Below are 12,354 nucleotides of genomic sequence, written 5' to 3' on the forward strand. Positions count from 1 at the left end.
CTACAGGAAATAAGATTTTCTTTCAGGGCACATATGGAAACCTTTACATCTGTCATACGGTGCTTAAGTTTTAAATTTAAAGCTTTTAGCTCATCCCTTTCTCTTACAACTTTATCCAGCGTATCTAAGAGCAGCCAGCCAACATCATTATACCTCTTAATTCTTCAAAAATCTGTGAAGGTGTCGAAAACACTGTCACTCAGAGCCTTGCTTGGTACAAGAGTATGATTAGGAGAATCAAACGGTGCTATTTTGCGTATCTCCATTGCCAACTCACACCATGGACTGGCAGTGCCATCTTGATTATTGGAAATGGAGTCATTAGTGCCTTTGAATCTAATCAGAGTAGAAAATAATTTGTAAAAGCCCATTTTAAGATTCTGTTTCTCAAGAACCACTCCTGGTACCAAGTTGTATTAGTTAGGGTTCTCTGGGGAAACAGAATCAATGAGAGATATCTGTAAATATAAGATTTATAAAAGTGTCTCATGCAACTGTGGTTATGACAAGTCCAAATTCTGTAGGGCAGGCAGCAAACTAGCAACTCCAGTGAAGATGTTCAATGAACTCCTCAGGAAACGAACTGGCAAATTCAACGAACGTATTTGATGAACTCCTCAGGAAATGAACTGGCAACTTTGAGGAACTCCTCAGGGAATGCTTCACTGGGCAGCTGAAGAAGAAGTGAAGGTCCTCTATCTCTCTCTCTTAAAAGTCTTCAACTGATTGGATTAAATCAGCTGACTGCATTCTCTCATTGTGTTAGATATGCCTTCATTGATGTCATCAGTCACAGCTACAGCCAATTGACAATTTAATAAACCAGCCTGTTGGTTTATTAACCAGCCACAAATGTCCTAGAAGCAATGGTTAGGCCATTGCTTGCTTGACCAGACAGCTGGGTACCATCACCTGGCCAAGTTGACACATGAACCTAAGCATCACAACTGTCATTCTTCATTTCTGTGATTCTTTCCACTTTCCCCTTTGGGATCCTTAAAGGTGAGAGCAATTAACTGTCTTCTATATAACCAGTACCTACTGTGGGGCATGATAGTTAGAATATTTGATGATAAAGAAGTGAATAAAAAATATTGATATGTATCATTCTACCACCCCTTTTTTTCTAGGCTGGTCCAAATTATTTGACCAAACCAGAGCTGATCCAGGAAAGTTCTAGAATTTTCCTCTTTGTTAGATGCTAGTATTCCTAAATTGGAGTGATCCAGAGAGGTAGATCTCTCAAGAACAATAATTGAAACTACCTTCCCCCAAGCATGTGATTGCTAAGTTCTTTTGCTATGGGTTTTCTATACTCTGTTGGGGACAATCACTAGAATAAATTCAAGAATTGCATCAGGGGTCATTTGACTAGCCTGGACCAGAATCAACCAGCTAAAATGAGAAAGAATATTATGGCCTTTGAGAAAAGCAGAATAACATAGCAGTTTAGAAGTTTGAAATCAGATAGATCTATGTTTGAGTCCTGTTTACAACATTTATTAGACATGAACTGATTCAGCATTATTTGACAATTATTTATTAATGGCTGCTTGGGCTAGGCACTGTTCTATATTCTGGGGATGATGAGATCTGATTATTAAAGTTTTTCACACCTGCCTGGCAAATGTCATGCCTTGACATGGTATATTTAGTATTAGCAATTCCATACTAATCCTGACAACCAAAATTCAGGCTTTGACACCCTAAAGAGTCATACAAATGCCAGTAGCACTAAAGATGTTTTTAAGGAACGATTCCAGGAACTGCCTGAGTTCCAGACAAAATTACAAAGTATGTAAGAGTATATACCCACCTCTCTCATTTTCTCCTCCTTTTCTTCTAGCACTGTGTTCAGTTCTGTGTCTTCTAACATCCTATATCCCACCTGCATAAGCCTTTCCATTTTCTACAAGTCTGACTTAAATCTCATCACCTACAATCCAAATTCAAATTCACCACTTCTATCTCAGACATTAGTTAGATAAAACATTTGGCATGAATAGGTGTTTATGAATGGGCAAACTTAACTCTAGTATATTGACAAATCTCTCAACCCTGACAGGTATGTGAGAGTGCTGTCCCTGGGCTGAACTAGCCAGTGTGGATCTTGAAGGGCAACACTGGCAGGGAAATGGTCTCTTCCCTGGAGATTCAAGTTTGCCAAAATGGACAATAGAGAAAGTAGGTGGAAGGGAAGGAGTAGAAAGAGATTGCCCAAACAAGAGAGAAGGACTGAGGCACATACTAAGAGGTGGAGTAAAAACCCAGAGCATAGAAGAGCCAGAAACATGAGACTAGAATCTGGACTGGCTGAGCAAGAGGGACGTGATCTACAAAAATGCCGGTGACAGGGTTGCCATGCCTGTGCTCCCTTTGCTGGGATATGAAGATAACCTGAAGAAACAACATATGCATCCTAAATGTAGAATTTATCAACCAAAAGACTCTCCAGTTAGTAGAACATAATTTTTGAGCAGATGGTCTTCTGATATTCCTTACCTTCTGAAATTCTAGGAGGTCACGTATCTTTTACCTCTCTTCCCCTGCCTGCCATTCCCTACCCTCCACACTCACATAGGTTGATGGTTAAGAATTTTAATCAACATTATTGAGACAATGCTGTCTTTAGGAAGAATGGTCTGTGTGCAGTGATAAAGAAGGGTATCCAATATGCAGTGTGTTCTGGTTTGCTAAAGCTGCCAGAATGCAAAATACAAGAAACAGATTGGCTTTTACAATGGGAGTTTATTAGGTTACAGATTTACAGTTCTAAGGTCATAAAGGTTTCCAAACTAAGGCATCCACAAGAGGATACTGTTTCAGTTTGCTAATGCTGCTGTTATGCAAAATAGCAGAAATGGATTGGCTTTTATAAAGGGGGTTTATTTGGTTACAAATTTACAGTCTGACAGCTATAAAAATGTCCAAATTAAGGCACCAATACAAGTATACCTTCAGCGAAGGAAGACCAGTGGCATCCAGAGAACTTCTGTTAGCTGGGAAGGCACATGGCTGGTGTCTGCTGAGGCTGGGTTGTGTTCCAGCTCCTCTCTCAGCTCCTGTGCATTCTTCAAAATGTTGCTCTTGGGGCATTTTGTCCTCTCTTAGGTTCTCCGGAGCATACTCTGGACCAGTATCTCCAAAGCATCAGCAAAAGTCTGTTTTCAACGGCCATTTCCAAAATGTTTCTCTAAGCTGCTGCAGTGAGCTCCTTCTGTCTGAGCTCTTATATAGGACTCCAGTGATTAAATTAAAGACCCATGCTGAATGGGCAGGGCCACATTTCCGTGGAAATATTCGATCAAGAGGTCACACCCTAATCAAAGGCGTCACAGTTCGGTGGGTCACATCTCCATGGAAACAATCAAAAAGTTCCAACCTAATCAACACTAATGTGTCTACCCCCACAAGATGGTGCCAAAGGACATGGCATTTTGGCAGACATAATACATCCAAACTAGCACAGATACCTTCACTGACGAAAGACTGATGTCCTCCAGCACACCTCTGTTGGCTGGGAAGGCATGTGGCTGGCATCTGCTGGTCCTTTGCTCCTGAGTTGCGTTGCTGTCTCCAGAATGTCTCTGGGCTTCTAGCTTAGCTTCTCTCTCTCAGCTCTTGTGCATTCTTGCTTGTTTTTCCCAGGGTCTTTCTCTTTAAGCATCTGGGGGGTCCTCTCTTAGCCTCTCTGGGACAAACTTGGCTTCATCTCCAAGAGTCTGGGTCTGTGTTGGCTCTGAGCTCTCTTCAAAATGTCTCTGCCATTTATCCTCTCACAGAGGATGCTAGTAAACTGAGTAAGACCCACCTTAAATGGGCAGTGTCACATCTCCATAGAAACAATCTAATCAAAAGGTCCCACCCACAATAGGTCTGCACCCACAAGATTTGATTAAAAGAACATGGCTTTTGTGGGGTACATAATAGATTCATACCAGCACACAGTATTACATTAAAAAAAAAAAAAGCAGGTTGCACACTAGTTCAATCTAGTCGTTTAATCCTATTAAAGTTCTTTTAAAAAAATAGTATTTATGTATGTGTGAATATGTAGAGAAAAATTCTGGAAGGATTCACAAGTCTGTTAGTCTGGTTGCCTATAGAGTCAGGGAAAACCATTACATTTATAATGTTAAATTCATTTCAGTACACCCAAGTACTGTTGACTAGCTGCATTTGCATGCCACCCACCTGTCCTTTTTCAGTTTTCAAGGGGCTCTGAACCTCATGGCAACTCAAGAAAACTGTAAACATCATCAATAGGAAAGAGAATATGGGTTGACACATAAATGAGTATTGAAAATGCCAAAGATTTCCTATTGTTTAAGTCTGTCCCTAGCAATAAGTAACAATAATTAGAATGAATTTTATCTTTCATTATTATACCCACACTACTTCTGGTCCTGTGAAAAAGTCCCAGGTGTTTAAACTGACTGCCAGCTCAACAGAAGCCAAATGTAGGTGGACAATAAAACAAACACAAACTTCAACTGGATTAATAGATGTGATGTTCAGTTCTTAATGATATATTGTTCTCTAAGCTGAGAGAACCCAGCTGGAATAATAAAGGCCACCATTTATTATAAATGTAGCATGCACTCATTGTGAAAAACAAACAGTACAAAACTGTATGAAATGAAGAGTGGAAGATCCCCCATCTTTCTATCCCCTGCCCATTCCCCATGGTTCACTGATATTAACAGTTTGGAGGATTTTCTTCCAAATATAAACATTTTATATACATATATGATTTTCTTACACCAAAGGAATCACTTCTGCAACTTATTTTTCATTTCTAAATCACAGACATTTAAATTTATAGAAGTTCCATAACTTCCTTAATCGATTCCTTAAGATGGGTATTTCTCACTGGAAACAGTGCTGCAATAAACATGTTAATACATAAATCTTTAAACAGTTGTTTGAATATATCTGTAGTGTAGATGCATAAAAGCAGAATTTCTAGGTTAAAGGGTACAGTTATTATTTTTGAGAGGTAGTTACAAATCCCTTCCAAAAAGGTTGGATGGAAATCACATTTTGGAAGCATCATATATACATGCAGGAGAGTGTCCAGAAAAAAAAAAGTTAAGAAGGCAATATGACATAGCTGCTAAATGTACGGACTTCGTAATAATCCACTTCTTATTTGAGCTGTGTGACCTTGGAGGTGTTGCATAACATCACCAAGTCTCAGTTTTCTCATTTGTAAAGTGGGAATCATACTTCCTCCCTCTCAGGTAGGTGGCTGTGAAGATTAGCAAGATAGTTTATGTAACCTGCTTACTGGTATTTGTCATACAGAGAAATCTTAATAGATACTGTTATGGTGAATCTGGAAAACAAGTGTCAGTCATGAGATAATAGAAAAGAACTCTTCGTGAGAAAATACAGTAGCTATGTCTACTGTTGACTGTCTTAAGATGTTGAAAGGTGGTCATGAGGAACCGGCTTAGACGTTTTCTTTAGAGCTCCAGAAGACAGATGGGGCTACTTATGGGTAGAAGTTACCTAACTCCTTCCAAAAATAGAATGAGTACAGCAGTTTGTAGATTATTTCATTTGGTGGGCCCATTAAAGACAAAAGAATACAAATTCATGAATTCAAAATTTGTTACAGAGTCTTGTAAAGGTTCTTGCAAGTGAGGGTCCCTGAATGGTAAATTGAAGTAAGTCAGCCATCAGATGAGTCAATGTGTGAGGTAGTGAGCCTTCTGGGATGGAAAAATTGTTTTCAGTGTCCTACCAGCCATGTAATAATGCAACTGAGAATATCATTTCTTTATGGTGTTCTTCAGTCAATTCCTGGGAGTTGGGACTAGATAAAATCTAATAGCTCTTAAACTCCTTTTATCTATGAATCCAAATGTTGTTAATATATATAAAAATGCCCTAACTATGTGTACACCAAAGGAAAAAAAAGAACAAGTAACTTATAATATGAGTGTTTATTGCCAAATCAATAGTTCTTAATATTTGTGTCTTTAGGAATAAGAACTGCCTGGTTATACTGCTGTGGAAAATTGGAAAGAGGACTGGGAGGGCCTAAGTAGAGTAGGCACAGATACTAATAATATGGAAGGAGGAAGGCAAATGGTTGGCATTTTAAGTTTTTCAGAAACTCCAGGACTGTTTTCCAAAGTGGTTGTACCATTTTACGTTCCCACAAACATCTGAGAATTTGTTCCTCCACATCCTCACCATTACTTGATGTAGTGAGTATTTTTGATTTTAGATATTCTAATAGGTAGGTAGTTGTATGTTATCATGGTTTTAATCAGCATTTTTCTAATGACTAGTAATGTTGAGCATCTTTTTATATGTTTATTTGTCATCAATATATCCTCTTTGGTGAAATATGTTCAAGTCTTTTGCCCACCATATATTGGGTCGATTGTTTTCTTACTGTTGCATTTAGAGAGTTCTTTATATAGTCTGGATACAAGTCTTTTGTCAGATATGAGATTTGAAAATGCTTTTATTATTTTTACAAATTATTGGGTTCAATTTATTATTATTTTGCTAAGGATTTTTGCATCTGTTTTCACGAGGGAAATCTGTAGTTTTATTTTTTTGTACTGTCTTTGTCTGGTTTTGGTACCAAAGAATTGCTGGACTCATGAAATGAGTTAGAAGTGATCCCTCCTCTTTTATTTTCTGGGTGACATTGTATACAATTGCAATTACTCCTTCTTTAAGTGTTTGGTAGAATTTACCAGTAAATTCATTTGGGCTTGTCTATTTCTTAATATAATTGATTTTTTTTTTTACATTGTCTTATATCCTGCAACTTTGCTAAATAAACTTATTAGTTCTTTAGCTTTTCTTGTAGATTTTCTTGGGTTTTCTACATTCCTACATAGATGATCATGTTGTTTGTGAATAAACAGTTAACTTACTACTCTACAATATGGATGACTATTTCTTTTACTTGACTGATTACACCTCCAGTACAGTGTTGAATCTCTAGTATAATGTTGAATAGAAGTGGTGAAAGCAGACATACTTGTTTTATTCCAGATTTTAGAGGAAAGTATTTAGTTTTCAACAATAAGTATGATATTAGTTATAAGTTTTTGATAGTTGCCCTTTATCAGGTTCAGGAAGTTCACTTCTATTCCAATTTGTGGAGAGTTTTATCAATAATGGATGTTGCATTATTTTGTCAAATGCTTTTTTTTTTTTTTTTTTTTTGCATGTATTAAGGTGATCATATGGTTGTTCATTTTCAGTCTGTTAATATGGTGAACAAACATTGATTGACTTTCAAATATTAAGCCAACCCTGCATTCCTGGAATAAACCCTACTTGATCATAATGTACCATCGTGTTCTGTGGAAGGTGACAGTCAAGCCAGCTTGCCACCCTTTCCCCCACAAAATAAACCCTGTGCTCAGATTTAGATATGTTAAGGTGGCTGTTAGGATGGGATGATAATTGTGGGCTAACTCCCTTCTCAGGAGGGCCTGGAGATAAAACATATGCCGTAGCAGTTAGCAGTCACCTGACACATTCTTTCCTTTCTTGCCTTGAGTATATGTAAGCATTTACCGGAGACTGCTTGGCTACGAATAAACGTTTTACGGCAGGTCACCCAATTCTGCTGCTATATCTGTTCCAGGTGTGGATGGAGTGGGGTCCCTCACCTACAGCACACAAGAGAGAGGGTTCATGTTGATCATCTCCCTGTGTTGGCTATGGAGTGAGTCCACTGGCCTTGGGGGACTGACACCCATTAGTGAAGCTGACCTTGCTGTGTTTCGTCTCTATGTGAGTAAACGTTGTTCCATCTAGTGCCTGTATAAATCATGTCTTTTTGGTGACCTCAAAACCTGTATTGGAGTGGGTTAATATCTCTTTGCTAACCAACATGCAGTAGAATGCCTCCCTGGAAGTGAGAATGAGTGTCCTTACCTTGGCATATTTAATTTGCTAAAATTTTGCTGAAATTTTTACATCTATGTTCATGCGGGATATTATCTGTGGTTTTCTTTTCTTGTACTATCTTTGCCTTTGGTATTGGAGTAATGCTGGCATTTTAGAATGAGTCGGGAAGCATTTCCTCTTCTTGAATTTCCTGGTTGTGTATAAAAGGTATTATTTCTCTCAAACATTTGGTAGAATTCACCACTGAAGCCATCTGGATCTTGAATTTTGTGGGGTTTTTTGCTCTCTTTTTTTTCTTTGCAAATTTTATTGAGATATATTCACATAGCATATAAGCCATCCAAAGTATACAATCACTGTCTCGCAGTGTCATCCCCTAGTTGTGCAATCATCATCACATTCAATTTTAAACCATTTTTATTGCTCCAAAAAGAAAAATAACAGACATTCATTAAAAAAACCCAAATACTCCATACCCCCATCCCCCCTGTTACTGACCCCTAGTATTGGTGTAGAACACGTATTACTGTGGATGAAAGGATATTAATATATTACTGTTAACTATAGTGCGTAGTTTGCAATAGGTACTCCCCCATATACAAATGTATTATTAACTCCTTGTACAAGTGTCATATATTTGTACTAGTTAATGAAAGAACTTATTAATAGTTGTAGCATTAATCTTAAACAAAGTCCACTGCAGGGTTCACTGTGTTTTGCAACCCCATATTTAAACCTCTATCTATCCTTCTGGTGACATATGTGACTCTAAACAACCCCTTTCAACCAAATTCACCTACAGTTCAGCACTATTACTTATAATCTCAATAACAAGCTACCCCCACTTCTATTCATTTCCAAACATTTCGGTTCAACCTCATTAAAAATTCTGTACATAATAGGCAACCAACCACTCCTCATTCCGTAGCTTCAATCTGTATCTTGGTAACCTATATTCTACATTTTATCACTATGAGTTTACATATTCTGGTTAGTTCATAGTAGTGAAATCATGTAGTATCTGTTCTTTTGTGTCTGACTTCAGTCAGCATTATGCCTTCAGTGTTCACCCATGTTGTCATATGCTTCAGGACTTCATTCCTTCTTACTGCTGAGTAATATTCCATCATATGTATATACCACTTTTTGTTTATCCATTCATTGGTTGATGGACACTTAGATTGTTTCCATCTTTTGACAATTCTGAATAATGCCGCTATGAGCATCAGTGTGTAAATGTCTGTCCATGTCCCTGCTTTCAGATCTTCTGAGTATATACTGAGTAGCGGAATTGCTGGGTCATAAGGCAACTCATTTTTAGTTTTCTTAGGAACTGCCAAATTATCTTCTACAGTTTGTACCATTTTACACTCCCATCAGCAGTGAATAAGTGTTCCTATTTCTCCACATCCTCTCCTACACTTGTAGTTTCCTTTTTGTTTAATAGCGGCCATTCTTACAGGTATGAGATGATACCGCATTGTAGTTTTGATTTGTATTTCCCTAATAGCTAATGAAGATTAACATCTTTTCATGTATTTTTTTAGCCATTTGCTTTTCCTCTTTGGAGAAATGTCTAATTGAGTTGATTGTCTTTATTGTTGAGTTGTAGGATTTCTTGATATATACTGGATATCAAACCTTTATCAGATATGTGGTTACCAAATATTTTTTCCCATTGAGTTGGTTGCCTTTTCACCCTTTTGACAAAGTCCTTTGAAGCATAGTAGTCAATCTTGAGGAGTTCCCATTTATCTGTTTTTTTTTTTCATTGCTTGTGCTTTGTGTTTAAGGTCTAAGAAGCTACCTCCTATCTCTAGGTCCTGAAGATGTTTCTCTTTATATTCTTTTAGGAGTTTTATGGTACTGGCTCTACTATTTAGGTCTTTGATCCACTTTGAGTTAATTTTTGTATATGGTGTAAGGAAGGGGTCCTCTTTCATTCCTTTGGATATGGATATCTAGTTCTCCCAGAATCAATTTATTGAGGAGACTATTCTGTCCCAGTTCAGTGGATTTGGGGGCCTTGTCAAATATCAATTGACCGTAGGTCTGAAGGTCTATTTCTGAACTCTCAATTCAATTCCATTGATCAGTTTGTCTATCTTTATGGCAGCACCATGATGTTTTGATCACTGTGGCTTTATAATAAGCTTTGAAATCAGGAAATGTGAGTCCTGCCACTTCATTCTTCTTTTTAAGGATGTTTTTGGCTATTCAAGGCCCCTTTCCCTTTCAAATAAATTTGATAACTAACTTTTCCAACTCTGCAAAGTAGGTTGTTGGAATTTTAATTGTTATTGCACTGAATTTGTAGATCAATTTGGGTAGGCTTAATGACATTTAGCCTTCCTTTCAATAAACATGAAATGTCTTTCCACCTATTTAGGTCTTCTTTGATTTCTTTTAGCAATGTTTTGTAGTTTTCTGTATACAGGTCCTTTACATCCTTGGTTAAGTTTATTCCTGGATACTTGATTCTTTTAGTTGCTATTGTGAATGGAAATTTTTTCTTAATTACCTCCTTGGTTAGCTCATTACTAGTGTGTAGAAACACTGCTGATTTTTATGTGTTTATTCTCATATCCCGCCACTTTGTGGAATTAGTTCATTAGCTTAAGTAGCTTTGCTGTAGTTTTCTTGGGATTTTCCAAATATAGGATCACGTCATCTGCAAATAATGACAGTTTACTTCTTCCTTTCCAATTGGGATGCCTTTTATTTCATTTTCTTACCTGATTGCTCTAGCAAGAACTTCTAGTACAATGTTGAATAACATTGGTGGAAATAGGCATCCTTTTCTCTTTCTTGATCTTAGAGGGAAGACTTTTGGTCTTTCACTGTTTAGTATGATATTAGCTACCAGTTTTTCATAAATGCCCTTTTTCATATTAAGGAAGTTTCCCTTGATCCCTACCTTTTGAAGTGTTTTTATCAAGAAAGGATGCTGAATTTTGTTGAATGCCTTTTCAGTGTCAATTGAGATGATGTAATTTTTCCCTTATGATTTGTTAATGTGTGTAGTACATTAATTGATTTTCTTGTGTTGAACCACCCTTGCATACCTGGAATAAAACCTACTTGGCCATGGTGTATAATTCTTTAATGTGCCATTGGATTCGATTTGCAAGTATTTTGTTAAGAATTTTTGCATCTACATTCATTAGGGAGATTAGTCTGTAGTTTTCCTTTCTTGTAGTGCCTTTATTAGGTTTTGGTATTAGAGTAATGCTAGCTTCATGGAATGAGTTAGGGAGTGTTCCCTTCTCTTCAATTTTTTGGAAAAGTTTGAGCAGGAATGGTGTTAATTCTTTTTGGAATGTTTGGTAAAATTTCCCCGTGAAGCCATCTGGTCCTGGGCTTTTCTTTGTAGGGAGGTTTTGGATGACTGAGTCATTCTCTTTACTTGTGATTGATTTGTTGAGGTCTTCTGTTTCTTCTTGAATCAGTATAGGTTGTTCCTTTATTTCTAAGAAATTGTCCATTTCATCTAAGTTGTCTAGTTTGTTGGCATACAGTTCTTCATAGCATCTTCTTATGATCTTTTCTATTTCTTTGGGGTCCATGGTAATGACCCCCATCTCGTTTCTGATTTTATTTATTTCTATTTCTCTCGTTTTGTTTTTTGTGCAGAAAAGTTTTTAACTACAAATTTAATTTCAATAATAGATATGGTGTTTGGTGGTTTAGAGCTGTAAATGCCCCAGAAAAATGTGTTCTTAAACTTAATCCATTCCTGTGGGTGTGAATTCATTGTAGGTAGGACTTTTTGATGAGGTTACTTCAGTTAAGGTGTGGCCTACCTCAATTAGGATGGGTCTTATTTATATTTCTGGAGTCTTTTATAAGTGGAATGAAATTCAGACAGAGAAAAAAAGCCACAGAGGGAGCAGACAGAAGGTGAACATCAATGGAACCTAGAAGGGAAGGAAGTGAAGCCACCATATGCCTTGCCATGTGACAAGCTAAGGACCAAGGAATGCCAGCAGCCAGCCCCAGAATGTCACAGTCTTTGGGAAGAAAGCATCGCCTTGATGATGCCTTGATTTGGACTTTCTGTTAGTTTCAAAACCATGAGTCAATAAATTCCCACTGTTTAACCCAACCCATTTCATGTATTTGCTTGAGCAGGAAACTAAGACAAGGGGCTCTTCAGGTTATCTGTTTCTTCTTTTTTTTAATTTTTAAATTTTTTATTTTTTATCCAGCATGTTGTAGGTTTATCATGCATAAAATACAGAGTTTCCATATATCACCGTATTATTTACACTTTGCATTAGTGTGGTTCATTTGTTACAATCGGTGAAAGAATATTTTAATAATTGTACTATTAACTATACTCTATGGTGTATATTAGGAGTCACTGTGTTGTACAATCCTATGTTTGTTTTTAAAATTTTTATTCTAGTAACATATATTCAAACTAAAATTTCCCCTTCTAACCATATTCAAAAAGGAATTCAG

Source organism: Choloepus didactylus, chromosome 2, assembly GCF_015220235.1.
Source record: "Choloepus didactylus isolate mChoDid1 chromosome 2, mChoDid1.pri, whole genome shotgun sequence".
Classification (NCBI taxonomy): domain Eukaryota; kingdom Metazoa; phylum Chordata; class Mammalia; order Pilosa; family Megalonychidae; genus Choloepus; species Choloepus didactylus.